The sequence below is a fragment of the Nannospalax galili genome, unplaced genomic scaffold, assembly GCF_000622305.1.
Source record: "Nannospalax galili isolate Female #2095 unplaced genomic scaffold, S.galili_v1.0 scaffold576, whole genome shotgun sequence".
Taxonomy (NCBI): domain Eukaryota; kingdom Metazoa; phylum Chordata; class Mammalia; order Rodentia; family Spalacidae; genus Nannospalax; species Nannospalax galili.
This window is the reverse complement of record NW_008339223.1, coordinates 952,064-970,254: the sequence shown is the minus strand read 5'-3', so window position 1 is coordinate 970,254 and position 18,191 is coordinate 952,064.

Below are 18,191 nucleotides of genomic sequence, written 5' to 3'. Positions count from 1 at the left end.
TCACTCAGGATTATACTGTTCAGTCTCTAAGCAGCTCTGTATTTTCTGAGGTCAGTCTTGTACTGATTTCCAGTTTATCCCATTATAGTTTGATAGGATGCAGGGGATTATTTCAGTTTTTCTTGCTTTATGGCTTATAGTGTGATTGATTTTAGAAAAATTCCTTAGACCATTAAGGATTTATATTCCCTATCTGCTGGATGAAATGATTTGCATATATTGTTAAATCCAGTTGGTCTTTGGTATAATTTAGCACTGAAGTTTCTTTGCTGATATTTATTCTGGACGACATGCAGATGTGAAATTGGGGTCCTGAAGACTCCCACTCTAAATGTGTCAGGACCTATGTGATCTTTTGTAACTTTTAGTGTTAGCTTAGGAAATTGGGAGCCCCAAGATTCTAGGTATAAATATTTACAATATGTCCTCTTGATGAATTATTATCTTCATTGATATGCAGTGGCCCTCTTAATCTCTTCTGATTCGTTTTGAAGTCTACTTTACAAGATAAGAATGGCTACGTTAGCTTGTTTGTAGCTTCTGTTTGCTTTGTAGGTTGATTTCCAACTTTTGACTAGGTGTTTAGACATTCTTTGTAGTGATGTGAGCTTCTTGGAGACAATAGATAGTTGGATCTTATTTTGCTACCTGATCAGTTTAGTCTGTGTCTTTTAATTATAAGTCAAAGTTATTTGTACTCAAGGTTATTCTTGAAAAGGGTTTGCTGTTGCTGGTGATTTTTTGGTTGGTGCTCTGCTTGGTGAGTTTATCAGTGCTCTTTTCTTCCCTTCCTGGTTGCACTGAATGATTTTGCTGGTTTGCTGTACTGAGTGTGATTGATTTCTTTCTGGTTCTCATCTGTTCATCTGTTCCTCTCACAAAATGAATTCTTCCTTGCGTTTTCAAGGATGAAATGATCATCTTCCTCTTGTATAGTATTTTTTCAAGAATTCTCTGCAGGGTTCCCCTGGACTTATGCTTGTCATGAAACACTCTTACTTCCCCATTGATTTCAACAGATAACTTGCTTGGCAGAGCAGCCTTGGTTACAGTTACTTACTTTCAGGGCTTGAAATACATCATCCCAGGCTTTCCTGGCATCTGGGATTGCTGATGACATCGGATGTCAGTCTGGTGTTCCTACCTCACTCCCGTGGTTGGTGTTTTTTCCTCCCAGCCGTTAGCGCTGCTTCTTTGCTTTGTGTTTCTGACACCTTGGCTCTGCTAGGCCGCAGAGAGGTTCTTCTCTGGTCCTGTCTCTCGGGTTCTAAGTGCTTTCATGCATGCACACTTCTTTTTCTAGGCTTTACAAGTTCTCAGCCATAATTTCACTGAAGAGGTTGTCTTAAAAACTACTGGATTTTATCACAGTTCCTTCTACCCCATGAGTTAAGTTTACTCTCCTGAACCCATCCTACTTTTTAAAAATGTTTCAGTCAAGTTTATTAACCTTTTTCTGTATTATTGTCCTTCCATCCCTGAAATTCACTCATCTGTTTGATCATGTCTGTCTGTGATGCTTTTTGTTTCTCATTTGATTGATCCTTTCATTTTCAGAGGTTATTTTTTCTTCCTTTTCAGCATCTCAACATCCTTGCTGATTCTTTTTCTTCTGTTTTACAATTCTTCCTCCAAATTATTGATTCTTTCATTCACTTGGTAATTTTCTTATCTAAGACTTGAGTTGGCTCTGCAATTTTGTTTTTTAGACCTTGAGTTAAATTCCTTATTTGAGTCCTCTGTTTTGTTACTGACCTTTTTAAAGTAGGGCCCTGAATTCTTTTCCTGACATTTCCATTTTACCTCAGTTGCCTTTGTTTTGGAATTGAGAAGCTGTTGGCTGTATGGTGTCATAGTGGAATGAGTTGGAACTATTTTCTGAGTTTGTTATATTTTTCAGACTTTTGAAGTGTATGTTCCTCCAGTTTGTAGTTTTCCCACTGCTTTTGTTTTACTTTAGGTGAGACCTAGTGGGTGTCTTCATCTGGATCTAGTGAGGGTGACTGCAGCGATGACAATTAGGACAGCCATCTGCACCTGAGGTACTGTGTATCGTCAAGCGTTTGGAGACCAGAGTACTGGGGTATTCATTGAAGGAAAATGCAGTTCACATGTGTTTTTGTCTGGGATTTAATTTAGGGTCAAGTGTACCTATATTTCAGTAGTGAAATGGAGGAGGAGTGGGGGAAGAAGAGGAAGGGCTAGAGTAAGAATGAGAACTAAAGTACATGTGTTAGAGGTATGAGAGCAGTAAAGAAAACATCGCAACAAAAGTAGGAACCTTTCCCAGGAGACACAAGTGAAAACAGCAGCTGACCACTAAGTGTATAAAGGTGTACGAACTGAAAAAATATTTTTAATCTAAGGAAAAATAGGAGTTACATATATAAACAAGTAAGCAATTAGATGAACTCAAAGACGTGATGTTCTCAGTCAGTACTGATGCCTGGTTTGCTGGGGGTGGCCCCTGTGTTCTGTCCTTTGGCTGTCGCCAGAGTCCCACCGCAAGTCTGGTGATCTGTGTACTGCTGCTGCTGTGGCCTGGGAGGGCGCCGAGACCCTCACGTCCGCTGCTCTCTCCAGGATGAGCAGCTTGGGGTCTATGGCTCCCGCCAGGATGCCACACCAAGTACACATGCCCCATGCCCATCCAGGGGTCCTGACGGATACCTTCCTTCCATTGGACAATGAGGGTCAGAAGATGAGCATTGCAGACTCCTCAGATTTAGGGTCCCTCTCCCGCCTCTGGAGCTGTGTTCATCTATTGCAGAGAAGCTCTCCTTTGCTGGTGGGTTCAGGCAGGCGGGAGTCAGCCTCCGCCCAGCTCCTCTAGCATCCTCACTGCCCAACCACTTGCTTCTCCAAAGTTACTTCCTCTACGTTGGTCACGTACTACCTGGAAGGCAGTATCTATATAGATGGGGTGAAGGTATGAAGTGAATTAATTGTGATTTATACTTTGTAAGTAGAACTATTTCTTTTACTTAAGGAAAGAGGACTATTTGTCCCGAGTAGAAAACATACGTGCACAGGCAAGACATATGCATGACATAACATAGCGTAGGCAAGAGCCGCTTATTCTGCGACCTGAATGGAGTAAAGTAGCACAAAAAGAGACTACCAAAAAGGCGCCTGAAAGGTTGCAAATGTTCCTCGTTCTTAGATAAAAAGGAACATAATGTAAAACTTACTCGTATTTGTTTTTTCTCTCTATAACAATAGTACATAGAAAAATACGGATGCACTACAAAGTAAACAGTGGCAGGGATTTTGTCCATGGGATAAAACGGTGAAACAGACATTTACTGGGAAGCTTTTAATTGATTTTTTTTGGGGGGTGGTCTTTTTGAGACAGGGTCTCCCTGCAGCCCCAGCTGTCTTGGAACTCACTAGTAGACCAGGCTGGCCTTGAACTCACAGCGATCCACCTGCCTCTGCCTCCCAAGTGCTGGGATTAAAGGCATGCCAGCACCACGCCCTACTATTGATGTTTTTTAAGTATTAAGTGTGTTTGGGATTTCCTATATCAGAACTAAGTCATTTCTTCTGTACACCCATCTTTTCTAGAAAATATTATTCCAGTTCTCCAAATAGAGACATTGGGCCACCAGGGAGGTTAAACGCTAGGTAACGGCTGAAGTTCGACTTGGTGTGATTCCAAAGCTATAGGTTCATTTTACTATATTATTTACTAATTAGCTTCCTACTAAGGGAGGGCCAGAGTGGAAATTAACATTCACTATGGATGCGCTATGCGTTTGATCCTACACAAAATAGAATATATAGTATTCTACAAAATATACAGTACAAAAAAATAGTATATCCAGAGATACTGATATAATCTAAGGGTTATTCACCTGAATAAGAAGATAGCTATATTTGTATGTAGGAGGGTCATATTTCTGTAGAGAAATGTTTTTCCATTTAAAGAAAGTTAGCATATATGAACTATTCAAAGTGATAGATTCTATTGTCCCATTTCTATACACGTATAACATCTACTCTGACTTTTCATCCCACATACCACCCTTTATTACCCTTGTCCTCTTCTCCTCCCTCCCACACCCTTGGTACCGTCCACATCCTTGGTACCGTCCACATCGTGATACTGTCCATATCCTTGGTACCATCCACATCGTTGATACCATCCACATCCTTGGTACCATCCACATCGTTGATACCGTCCACATCCTTGGTACCATCCACATCGTTGATACCGTCCACATCCTTGGTACCGTCCACATCCTTGGTACCGTCCACATCCTTGGTACCGTCCACATCGTTGATACCGTCCACATCCTTGGTACCGTCCACATCCTTGGTACCGTCCACATCATCCTTAGTAATGGTTCTTTTACTTTTCTGTACTTCTTCCTCCCTACATTCCACATAGGAGACTAAACATTTAAAACTTGCTTTTGAGATGTTGACTTCTATGACTTTATACAAACTCCTTTTCCATTCATTTCCTATCAATGACATTTCATAGTTCTTTAAGCTGAATAAAACAATGTGTGTGTGTGTGTGTGTGTGTGTGTGTTCAACACAGATTTTCTTTACCCATTCATCCTTGGATGAAGACCTAGGCTGGTTCTATAACTTGGCTATCATGAACAGTACTGCAGTAAATGTAGCTATGCAAGTAAGCTGACTGATGCTTTTGCCCAGCAGTGTTGTACTAATTAGCTGTACTAATTCTATTTTTATTTTCCTGAAGAATCTCCATATTGATTTCAGTGCTCATTGGACTAATGTGTACTCTGAGAAGTAGTTATGCTTCTTTTTACCCTGCATCATTGTCAAACATTTTTTGATTTTTGTTTCCTTCCTGTCAAGAATTCATAATGATCAATTATTGTTGAGACTAACTAAATTGCATTCTAAGCTTAACCTCACAAAAGCTTTTCAATATCTGCTTTGAATTTATGCAATGGAGACAGCTTTATCTTTTTTTTTTTTTTTCCTTCTTTTGACAAAATATAAACTGAGTTCCTAGGCTAAGATACTGTCCACTGAATCCCAAAAAATCTGATACCAAAAGCAACTACATTTTCTTTTTGAGACAGGATCCCAGTGCATCCCAGACTGGCCTGGAACTCACTGTGTAGCCCAAGACAGCCTTGAATTCAAATCTATGCTCATGCCCCTCAGCCTCTGCTCTTCCAGGTCACGTGCAGGCCCAGCCCGGCTGCGGTAGCCGCCCTTGCTCACTCTTGCTGTAGTGCTGATGCTGTCCCTTTCCCTTCAGCTTGTCATTTAGAGACGGGCCCTAAACCCTTTCCTGAAAGAAGTGCCTCTGGAAAGCTACCTACCTGTAAAATACTTTACGTTAGTTTTATGCAAGCTGACCATGAGTTCATTAAAATGGAATAATATATGCCCCTTAACTTTGTATTTTCAGTTCTATAATTTTACTATTCTATATTTCACTCACTACATTTGTAAAATAAAGTAAAAATTGCATTGAATTTTTAAATATTTTATTTATTATTTTTATTTTCTGTGTATGAGTCTTATGCCTGCATGTAGGTAAGTGCACCCATGTCGTGCAATGCCCGCAGAGGACAGAAGAAGCGGTCGGATTCCCTGGAACTGCAGTTACAGGCAGTTTAGCTGCCATGTGGGTGCTGGGATTCAAACCCGGGTCTTCTACAAGAACAACCAGTGTTCTTAACCGCTGAGCCATCTCTCCAGCCTCAGCATTGAACTTTGTTAAACTGTAAAGAAAATGAAATAAATGAATAAGAGTGTTATCTGGGAGCACTTTCTGGCTGGAATCTCTGACAGTGTTTTCCTAGATGAGGTAGCCATGTGTTTACCTAATGTTCATGGTTGTGTTGACTAGAGATCGTTATGTTAAATAATTCTATCTTTAGCAAGTGCTTTAAATAATTTGTGGAAAGAAAATATAATATTTTTTGATATTTTTTGATGGCTTTGTCTACCTTCGAATGAATGCAGGATTAAGGGAAATGGCCCCTATATCCAGTGTTTCATTTGGCTTATAAACTTTAAAGGTAACTGTAGTACCCTTGCCCTTGTGTGTGGTACTCACTTCTGCCTTGCATGTTTATATTGTTTTTATGTGAAGGGAATTTCAATAGCAATTTCCTGCAGACACTGGCACGGAACACAATTTTGAACAGTGGCCCTGAGGGACAGTGTCTTTCTGTCTCTGTCTCTGTCTCTGTCTCTGTCTCTGTCTGTCTCTCCGTGTGTCTCTGTCTCTGTCTGTCTCTCTGTCTCTCTGTCTCTCTCTCTCTCTCTCTCTATCTGTCTCTCTCTCGGGGGCAGGGAGGTTTGAAGGATCTAGCTAAAAGGTGGAAGCTTTCCAACAGTTCTACTTACTCTAGGGACACTTCTCACAATTGCTGCCCTGAGCTCACTGATTTTGGCACGAAATGTTAAAACAAGCCAAGGATAAACATAAAAATCAAAATCATTAAAATCAAGATTGAACGGAGAAGATAAGAGTTCTGTTACAAGAAAAATAATTTTAAAATTTAGCGTACATAATGAAAAACTAGATAACAGTAAATTACAAAAAAAAAACAAGGAACACAATCCACTTAACCAATTGATAAAGTGAATAACTAACTTTTGGTAAGAATAAGATCCACTCACAAAGCAGCAAAGGCACAGGATGATTGGTACAGCGCAAGGCGCCGGGGTGGGAGACGTGGCCCTTGTCCAGCTTCCTTGGCCCTCTGGCTCCCTGCTCCTGTCCTATCCATTCCTCTCCCTCTTCAGTCACCTGGTATCTGTATATAATTCACTTCACAATGCTGCGACCTATGCTTTGGAAATTCCAGAAGTTTAAAAAAGTCAGAAGTTTAAAAAAGTATTTGACCAAACTCAAGCATATGCATGCTAACACATGTATATTAGATAAACCTCTCAATAAACTGTAAACAGAAGGGCTTTTTTGGTTTAACAAAATGAATCTACAAAAAAATATATAGAAAATAACACTGACAAGTCTTCTCCCTTGAAAAGCAAGCCAAGGTTGCAAACTCTCACCAATTCTGGTCAGCATAGTATAGGAAGTTCCCGCCAGTTCAGGGAAGAAAGAGAAAAAAGAGCATCCAGATTGAGAAGAAATTAATGAAACTCTCTTTATTATCAAAGGATAGTATAGCCTACATACAAAAGTCTTGTAACACATCCTCAAAGGCAGCAGAACTAACGAGTGAGCTTCACAAGGCTGTCCATCCAGGATCAGTTGCACTGCTGTTTCTGTACACTCAGAAACCTAATTTTAAGAACAGTGCCTCTGTATTAGCTCTCTCTGAAAAAAAGAACTTTTTTCCTGAAATTTCTGACATTGCTGAAGAAATCAAGAAGCCATGGACAAACATGGAGATGAGTGTTCACAGGTGGGAAGACTTGGTGTTATCCATGAGGCCAATCCTCCCAACTAAATTCTGGCAGGAGTCCACAGAAAATGGCGGGCAGCACAGAGCAGATCTAAAGTGTGAGACTGGAGGAGACAGGCAAATGACTCCGTGCTGTCTTCGGGAGTAAACAGGGAGCCAAGGCGTGGCGGCGGACACCAAAGCAACAGAGTATTGGAGGTTAGGGAGAGGGGCAAACGGCAAAATCATGTCCCCACAGATCAAATGAAGAGCGGTTTAAAAGGAAACATTGTCAGTGTTAGAAGGAGCAAGGTCCAAGAGAAGGCTGGCGGCTTTTACAGTTAGCAGTCCAGTGACAGTGACAATACCCTGATCATTTCTCAGCTATGATAAGAGCAAAATACCAGACTTGAGAAGAGAAAAAACCTAACCCCAGAAAGTGAGGTAATCAACATAAATTACCCATCGGTGTCATTGCAGACCGACTGCATGAGAAGACAACCAGCTCACAAGCTTTTCATAGATGTCAGACCTCATAAGTAACCAGCTCCTCTCAGCCTGCCCAGGACCTCAGAAAGTTCCTGCTCCCCAAAAGCCCTCACCACCAGGCAGAGTGAGACAGCTGATGACTGTGGCCCTGAATATATTAGAGAATGTTGACAAAAGAGCTACATTCAAGTCCAGCAAGGGATGCAGACACTTCCAAAGCGCTAACGTACTCCCAGAATAAGTGGGGCTTTGCCCCTCGGAGCACGAACAGCACGGTCCTTCCATTTGACTTCACGTATCATTCTCCATCTATGTTGTTCTAGTCCACTGCTGACTGCAGAGATACAAGAGGAGCGTTCTCCTCCTTGGCTTTTCAACCAACTATTTCAAGGCACCCCAGTGAATTACTCTCTGCCCTGGGTCAGCCTGGAGGAAAACATGTTAAGCTAGGAAAGTTCTACTTTGATGTTGAATTCCTGGAAGGAGGAAAGCTAACTGTGCTCATGGATATAATTGCCAGAGAGGTAATTTTGCAAAGATGGAAATCAGCTGAAAGATTAACGCTGCCAAACCAGCTCGAGTGCCCTGCCTAACACATAGAGAATAATGTTTCAATTAAATGAAGGGGTACTGAATTAGGTAGATTACTCAGGAGAGCAGTAATAGAGTATAGAGCCTTTCACCTCCAGGTCACCATTACTAATCTGGTCCAGGGCTGTTCTAGACCCCAGCCCTTGCTGTCTTCAGAGCTTGATGAACTAGCCTCCTAAGCAACTCCATGATAGTGACAATACCCTGATCATTTCTCAGCTATGATAAGAGCAAAGAGGTCACTGGGGTTCACTGAGGACAGAGGAGAAAGCGGAGCTCCTGTTTGGAGAGGAGGGGCTGGCCCTGAGGCAGACAATGAAACCAGCTACAGGGAAATTGAAGTGGAAGAAATGGTTCAAAACAGGGAGCTGTGAAGAAGGGAAAATTCACTTTCTGCCTCACATAGGTTCTAGTCACTCTTCCCCTAAACTTAGAGTTGGGATGTCAAAGTTGCAATTAAGGTTTTGTTCTCTGTGTGGATTCAGAGAGAATCACATGGTAGGGGAGAAATTTGCAATGGAGGTCAAAACTTGAGAACTAGAGCTTGTTGAACAAACCCAAGTTACGAAATCATTTGTCAGCCACATTTGAGTGTATCCCAACTTTTGTTTCACTAATCACAGACAGATAAGCTCAGTGGAAATACTTTCTCTGCACATTGGAACCCACGTGTCAATGGCGGTCTCCCTGCTCTAAGCAATACAACTATGATTGCCTCAGATCATATTCCACACTCAATAGGAGTCTAAAGTTTCCCAAAGTTCTCAAGCTCTTAAGGGCTGTGTTCTCATGATTACTGCTGAACTGAGATTCTACTTTTCCTGAGTCAGTTCAGTTGTTGGGTTACCTGCTGGTTCTGGGCTTGCAGTGAAGTGAGAAACTCAGACTTCCTCCAGCTCCACAATTATTGAAACATCCTGAAAGACTTCCTTTTGACAGATATGTGGCATGCGGACAGGCAGAGATTTATATCTCTCCATATATGGGGATTTTAGGCATCTTGGTCCACCACAACACTGATGATGCTTTGCTGCACCACAGTTTTTGTACCTCCAGGCTGCCACTGTCCCCTTGTCTTTTCTCTGACTTTTCTTTCCTTGTGGATCCCAAACTCCACATTCTTCCTGCTTCCCACGTAATTCCTACTTCCTAGAGTCTCTGAAGCCAAGTTATAAAGTCTCTCAGTCAAACAAAACAGCGTTCAAGATTCAGGATGTACCTCCAGAAGAGGTGGTTGGGTTTTTGGTTTTTTTTTAACCTTTTGATCCTCCCCATTGCAATGATGTTCTAAAAAGCTATTTCAAAGTCCAAGGGAAAAGCCTTGTTGGATGGGTTTGTTTCATAGGATTAAAACAGAAGGATAGGCATGCTTTGATGCTCAAATGTAAATTTTTAGATTGACTATTCTGCCAAAGAATAACCTGAAGATTTGGGATTACAGCATGCACAAACAGGGTGATGCTCTAGCCATGTAAATAGAAGGGAACAGTCCCATAGTGATTCTAAATTGATGACCCATTCCTCAGTTTGGACATTTGGTGTGCAGGGCTCTGCTTCCACCCTGGAACGGGTTGCTAATGTGTGAGGAAGTCTTGTTGCCTCACTGAAGAGTGCAAGTTTAAAATCATTTGCTGTTAAAAAAATCCATGGACTTCAAAGTGGCTTTAGAAGTATAACTGTGACAACATACACCATATAGTTTTTACTTTTCTGTTATAATTAAGCATAAGAAACAGATTGAAATAACTTGGTTATCTAGTTCAAACTCCAATTACCCAGATAAGGAACCTGAATCCCTCAGAAACCGGAGCTGCCCAGGGGCAGGAAGGGAGCTGCTCACATCTTCTACATTGTACTCCCTTGGGTCTCAAGTATTAATGCTGTGTGGATTTATGAGAACAAACGTGATTTATGAATCCTGGGGAGTGAGAACAGGGAGGATGTTTTAGACATATGTTTAAGTGTTCTGTACCCTTGATTTGATGGGAGATGCAAGAGAACAGGGAATGTTGACCTATAGATCATCGATATAATCCAGCTGGGCTAAATAAGACAGCTTTTCATTAGCTATGTATGTTGGAGTAGCTGGGGATATTTTTGTTCTGGTAATGAAGAGATAGATATGGCCTCTGGGAGCAGTTCTTGGAAATCATACTTTCTCCAGATGCTCAATTTGGGAGTGGGACAGATTGGCTTCAAGGCCAAAAGCAACAAACATTTCCATAAGCCCACTGGTCAGAGAGCTGAGGTTCTTCAAAGGGCTGGACTCTTGCCACAGTACCCCTGGGATTTTGTCATCATTCTCTATAGCAACCTTGAATACTTTGGATAGCAATAGCCATCAACGTTGATAGTCTGTATAGCCTTCTCGAGTGGCAGGGAGCCAGGGTTGGTGAGTTCACAGAGTAATACCACTTTCCAAACTCACTCCATTAGGCCACAAGACAGCCATTGAGTGATAGAGATGTCATTTACATAATGGGCCTCCAGCATTTAGTGGGAAGTAATAACAGTCCTCCTGCTCCAGGCTGCCACACTTACTAGCAGGCTTTGACAGAGTAAAAATTATCTGAGAATATTTTAAGTGTACAGTCTGGTCATGAGAACTGGTATATCTCTATAAAGGAATATATTACTAATTTTCACTGAATTAATGCTCTCAGGAGCATATATGTAAGTTTCAAGTTTGGAGGTAAGGAGGATTAGGAAATCAGGACATCAGAAGCGTACTATTTAGGCAAATATCAGCACCAGCAATAGAAATGCATCAAGGGCTCACACATTGGAGATACAGACACAGCAGGAAAGCTGGAATCAGTCCTTCTGTGTCTGTACAAAGTCTCCAGAGATAGAGAGACCACGTGAAAGTCCACAGATAGACACGTGTAGAGAATTGGGCACTGACAACACAGGACAGACGAGTGTCAGAACATGTCATCCAATGATTCCACAGCTTCTGTAAGCACCAAACCTTTACTTATTCTATCTATAGTCTTCCAAAATCCTCTGGAAAATGTATAGTATTATTCTAATTTCAGGAATTTACTTCATTACTTTTGTTGCACTTCTAAATACTTTTATCTCTTTAATTTCTCTTTGATTATCTTTTGAATAACATCTTAAAATTGGACTGAGATGAGTTAAATGAAAAGTGTCAAAGCCACAGGTTGAATGAAAATAACAGACAGTTGAGGGTTCAATATGCATGATTATATTGGAAGTCTCCCTCACAAACAGCATTCCTGTTTTCAAACTATTTTCATTGAGAAGACATAGCACTGCTCTATAATTCATTATTTTGCAGGCAAGGCATACTCTAGAACTAATGGTGATGGTTTTTGTCAATGTCAAGTCACCATAAATGCTCCCTGATAAGAGAAAGAGACCTGCCGAATTGGCTTGACAGAAGGCTGATGTGGGACTGGCATTTGGCGTGGTTGTATGACTGGATATGGCAGACACTGGGGTAGTCTTTACAGCAGTGCATGGGCAACAAATGAGGCAAATGCACTGCTCTGCCCCAGCTACTCAGCAGACACTGCTTACCCAGGTCCAAGTAGAAAGCAATTTAGTTAATGACTATGACTAGAAGAAAGCTTTAGTTGCATAACCCAGAATAAGCAGTTGGTCTTTGGTACTCCCAGGGGATTGGTTTTGACCTCTTGAGGCAAATTTCATGCATCTTCAAGTCCCTTGGAAAAACTGCATTTGTATCTATCACATCCTCCCATGGGCTTCAAATCACCTCTGTGTTCTTTATAATATCTGCTACTATGTAAATATTTGTTATGCTGTATTGCTTAGGGCTTGGTGACAAGAAAAAATGGTAAGTTCACTGCAGACACAATTTTTAAAAAAGCTTTGACCTCTTGTTGATTGCATCTGTGGATGCAGATATAAAGGACCATCCCTTTCATTCCCTGCAAAACTTGGATGGTCAACAAGAGTATGGAGCTGAGCCTCAGAAGGCCTGTGCCCAGCCTGGCTCTGCCCACAGCTAGCCATACCACCCTGAGCTTTGGAGAGCAGCATTTCAAGGAGTTGCTTCGTAACACAACCAGTCAGAGGAGGAAGGGAAGGCATCAGTGCTCTGGAGGTGGAACCCTTCTATTTGGCACTCTTGGTTTGCTGAAAAAGGAATGATCAGCACCGTGAAGCCTCCGGTTTGCCTCTCAGTATTGCCACTTTCAAACACTTCCTTGACTATTTATAACTAGAATTCTAAAGTGATAGGCTTTTCGATATATTGCTCTAATACATCATCAGTATTGTCATCATGATGTATTAACACAATAGATCATCACAGGCCTGTCAGAGCCATGATTTATGACTTTAAAATGTGTTGTGCTATAGCAAGGCATCAGGGACTCCATTGACAGAATGCCTGTTTATTTTTATACTTAAGAGCTTTGAAAGCAAGCTTCAGACTACTTTTCCTCAAATAAAGGCTAGGGGAAGATTTGGAAACAAGGGCTCCATTTCAAAACACTGGAGGGGGCGAGCAGAGTAGTACTATGCTTAAGATATAAAGGTTTAGGTTTTCCTAGGCCACTTTGAGTGCAGAATCAAAGTTCCAAACTCCAAGCTGCTTGCTGGAGGGACTGGGTACTTCCATGCATGTTCACCTTTCTGTTCGGAACTCCCCTAGTAGCTAAGTATATGAGGTGCAGTAGGAAAAGGTATATAATGTAGGCTTTCTTTATTGCCACAAGTAATAAGAACATTATACTTTATGATAGTAATAAATGGGATTGTGCAGAGAAAATTTGCTTGCAAGCTGCTGTATGACACCTCCTTCTGAGCGTTACATTCCTTCCTAATGCTCTCTACAAAGTATTAAGCACACATTGAACAGACAGAGTTGAACACAGTGCCAAGAGAACAGTAAAAAATGCACAGTCATTTTAGAAAAAGAAGACTAAAAAACATAAGTAGAGAATGGAAACAAGGTAAAAGGCAACGGTGTTCCTTCTAGTTACAATAACTGCACAGGGAAGTCGATTCACCAAGAAAGTCTTCTGGGAAAGGTGAATGAGGGGGCAAAGCTGAGAGAGCCTTTGAAAGGAGATGACAGGGACATCGAACAGCTCCTTATTGTAGGCTGACAGGTTGTCCCAGGATGCATTTTTCCCTCACTTGATCACCAGAGCGGAGTTCCTAAGATCCAAAGCTACACAGGAGTCAGCAAATTTGGACCGACTCAGGCCCTACCATTCCTGCGCAGTTCACTGCTGTCCTTCGCTGTGTCTAGCTGGCAAATTAATGACAAAACCAGTAATGATCAGAAAGGCAGAGGGTCTTCGGCCAAGGGTTCTCTAGTTCTGGATCCAAAAACTGCGGCAAGACCTTGGAAGGTCAGAACCAATATCGCCTTAAGGGCATCTACATGTTACTACACACTTTTCCCTACTGCAAAAAACAATGCTTAATATAATTAGCAGAGGCCAGTTCTTTCAGGCTTAATTCACCCCCATGTCTGGGGAGCCGGAAATGTAACTAGTAAAGAATTTGCTAACGCGAGAAGCAGGGACTTTGCCAAGAGTTTGCTAATCTGAAGGTTTATTTTCTTTTTGTCCATATATAAAGGGAGTTTGCAAACTGGTTTAAATTAACCAGGTCAAGTTGTATATTTTATTAACTTCAAAACTTTTTTTATTCTTTTCACATTGAAATAAAAAGTCCATAGAGTTAGACGGGTGGTGGGGGTGAAGGGTGTTGTTTGTTCAATAAAAGTTATGAGGAGATCTGCGTCAGCTGCTTGGCTTGCACTCGCCGGCCCCAGCCAGAACCAGCTGCAAACGATCTACTCTAACTCAAGACTTTTACGACTTTTAGTAACTTCTTTTTCAAAATTTCTTTTATTGATTTCCTAAGGATTCTTAGCACAGAGAGGAGAACTCAGATGAGGCCAGGTTCATCATCACAGCAGGTCCAGATTTTCAAGATAATTTTGTTATTAGCTTCAACTTTTTCTAATGGTCTACGATTCTTCCCAGAAAAGCAAAATTACTGGGCTCTTTTTACATATATGTTACAGTTTAAAGTAGCCTTCATGGTTGGGATCCATAAACTGAACCTGCTGTTTCCACTGTTTTTCCATGAGTTTGTCCCCAGCATTTCCATATCTTAAACTTTAGATTCTTACAATACCAGGCTACTTCCTGTCCTCCTCCTGCCTGGCTTCTTTTGTCCCAGACCTGAATTCTGTTCACTTGCACCTTGTCCCACCTTCTGGGCGCTCTGTCTGTCTCACTCTGCCTCACAGGTCTCAACCTGAACCCGGCCTCCTTTGGGATGCTCTTCTCCCCTCAATTCAGGGACTAGCCGATGCCCTGGTGTGATGCCAAAATAAAGTATTCCAAATGGCCAGTCTTTTCATAGCCCTGATCACTTCACTAAGATCACCACTGTATACTAACATGCCTGGCTACGTGACTGGCCTTTGAGGCTCAGATAGTAACTTTCAATTATTTCTCTCAGTGTCTAGCATGGTACCCGCAACATTCAGCTGTCACATAAAAATTCGTTTACTAAAGAAGCACAAAACTTCGTACATGACACACGTCAACCCCTGCTATAAATCTCACATTTTAAGTTTCTTGCTTTTGTGAATACATTAAATTATTTTGAACCCTTTGTCTATGAACAGGACCCCTGGTGACCTATGCCTTCATTCCTAAATGGTTGGGGTCATTTATCACCTGCCTGGATTGAGTTGTTATAGATCTCCCATTGACTTTACTCATACTGCATGGTAACACCAAGCGATGCCCTATAGATCTCCTGTACTCCAGAAGACACTCCCTTAACTCTGCTGTGGAAAAGCAGTCTGATTTCCCCCTGGTAGCCTGGATCAATCAATCTCTACCTGGCACTGTTGTTGACTGAATGACATCAGTAGCCCAATGTGACCAAGGAGAGAATTGCTTGTCTACTGGAACCCAAACTTCTGGGCCAGCAGAACATCAAGGTTCTGGAGACAGGAAACAAAAATTCTCATAGTGGGTCACTAGGGGTGATGGTGAGTGGAACCATTCCCATTTCTAACTCTTTGTTCCTGGTCTGTGAATCCTGGCTACAGGAGAAACACACACACACATACACACACACACACACACACACACACACACACACACATACACACACACATATATATATAGGATACTTTATCATAGCATATATAGTCTTCTAGAGAACCCTGTCCCAGCCCTCCAGACTACTGGAGAATCCAGAACCATGGGAAGTCTCATCAGGAGAGCTTCAGGCGTGATGTGGAGGCAGGCCACATTACAGGTGCAGTGAAGGGGCGGGGCTAGCCAAGCCCTTCAGAGACTACAAGATTATAAATCCCAGACACTGGACATGAAACTTCAGAATTTGGTGTTCCCTGCTGGTTTGTGTCAATGCAATTGTTCCTTGTGATAGCCTGATTCTTCCGTTTTGGAATAAGAATATTTTTTTACCCTGTGCCACTGTATGTTGAAAATATGTAACAGCTTTAATTCTCTAGGGGCTCACAGTTAAGAGACTGGGTTTTTACCAATTTTTAGCAACTAGGGAGACTTTTAGAGTTGGACTGTATGAGGTAAATAGGATTTTGGGACAAGGGTTCTACCCCTTGAAGTTGTAGCTTCAAGTACTATGTTTATGTGTCACAATAAAAAGGGGTGGGGTTGTGTTGGTTAACTTTGTCAACTTGACGTAATTTAAAGTCACCTGGTAGGAGAGTTTCCATGAAGGATTTTTCTAGATCAAATTGACCTATGGGCAGGTCTATGGGTAATTGTTTTGACTACATTAACTGACATGGGAAAGCCAGGCCACTTTGGGAGCACCACTTCCTGAATTTGGGTCACAGTCTTTGTAAAACAGAAACTGAGCTATGTAGTAAACATGCGTTTATTAGGTTCCCTCTTCTCTTGACTGTGGATGTGATATGACTAGAGGTTTTAAGTTCCTCCCACCAAGCCTTCCCTGCTATGATGGACTGTCACCCAGAATTTCTACCTCTCTAAATAGCTTTTTGTCAGGTATTTTACCTCAGCAATCAAAATAAAATTTAGACAACAGCCAGTGTTTCTCCCTTACCCTCAGGTCAAATAGGTCCCAGGGGAAGATGGGACAGCTCTGACAAGGGTGCCACAGCTCTGCTAAGTCACCTGTCCCATTGAGCAGAGAGGCCACGTCCAGGTTTTCCCTGGAGAGCTGTTCTTGTATAATTTGTTCCTGCGGGCGGGGGGGGGGGGTCCTCTCATGTTGTTAAAAAAATATTGTTGTATTAAGATTCCCAACACAAAAAATAAATAAATCCACTACAAACGTAGCAGACGCGGGGGGGGGGGGGGGGGGTTCCTCTCAAGTTGTTAAAAAAATACTGATGTACTAAGTATCACCAAACAAAAAATACATAAATAAAATTTTAAAAATAAAAAATAATACTGCAAGCATACTTATATTCTATTAAGCATAAATCATTCTTTTTTGTTAAAATTCAGTTGGGAATGTAAATTTTAAATTCTGTTACAATTCCCTCAGAGATATTTGTAATTACTAATCTGACATCTTCTCACATATTTGTGGTGGTGTCTGCCAAGTGGCATACAAAATTGCCAACAGTTGAACACGTTTTTAAAGAGGTGAGTCAAGAGAAATTCATCGAGGGAACCTTTCAAAGCTGTAGGTACCTCACGGGAAAGTACAACCCAAAGACGAGAAGTATTTGTTCAAGGTTATACGAGTAGACTGTTACACAATTGGGCTAGGCCATGTCCCTCCAAGTTCAGGTCTTGTCACTTTGGGTTGCTACCACTTGTAGGATATGGCCAGGGTGTTGCTACTGGTATATAAAAATTAGAGGCCAAGGAGGGACCCTACAGTGCACAGGAATGTTCAGTATCAAAAAAGAATGTTCTGAACTAAAGTACCGTTGAGGCTGAAAACCTCTAGTCTCTCTGACCAACATCTACTTGTTATAACCCTCCTTACTATTCTAAAGCAAAATCAGTAAGAATTATAAGCTGTCAAAATCATTAATCAAATATAAAAGAGAAATAAAACAGTTCTTAAGAAAATAACATCTGGTTTAATATGTAACATTTAGAGACAAGAATTGTGAAAGTGTTTGTGGAATCACTAAGATTGATACAAAGAGACAGTCACTACTCTCTGACTCTGTGAACAAGCCCTGTCCCTCCCTGGGGAGGTAGTGGCTACTGGTGGGTGCTTGGAGAGGGGCAGTCGTTGAGTTCGATTGTGTACCCACCAGTGAGCCCACCAGACTCCAACAGATAGTTCCAAACACCCATGGTCACCTGGACAGCCTTGGTTAAGCCCAGCAGGTAGAAAAGTAAAACAAAAAGATGAGAAAATCAGAAGGGACTTGTAGGAGTTGAGGGTTGATGTGAGTGGATGGGAGGTAAGGGGGGGGGAGAATCAGAATGTATTATGTGTATGAAATTATTAAATGATAAATTTAAATAGAAGTTAAACTTCTCATTAATTTTTAGGATCAGTACACTTAGACCATGCAGATACTTTCTGCTTTTTTGTCCAACAGTCATAGAGCCTGACTTATTTCTCAGGACCCTCCAGTACATTGTAGGATGTGGGGCCCAACCTCATCCTGAATGCCAAGCTCACACTCCAAACACTTGAGCAATCTAAGCCGGCCCCTAAGTGCTAGCAAAATGCCCTCTGAGGCAGTGATGCCATCTGAGGACCACTGTTTTAGGACAGCAATGTAAATCTACTTATAAA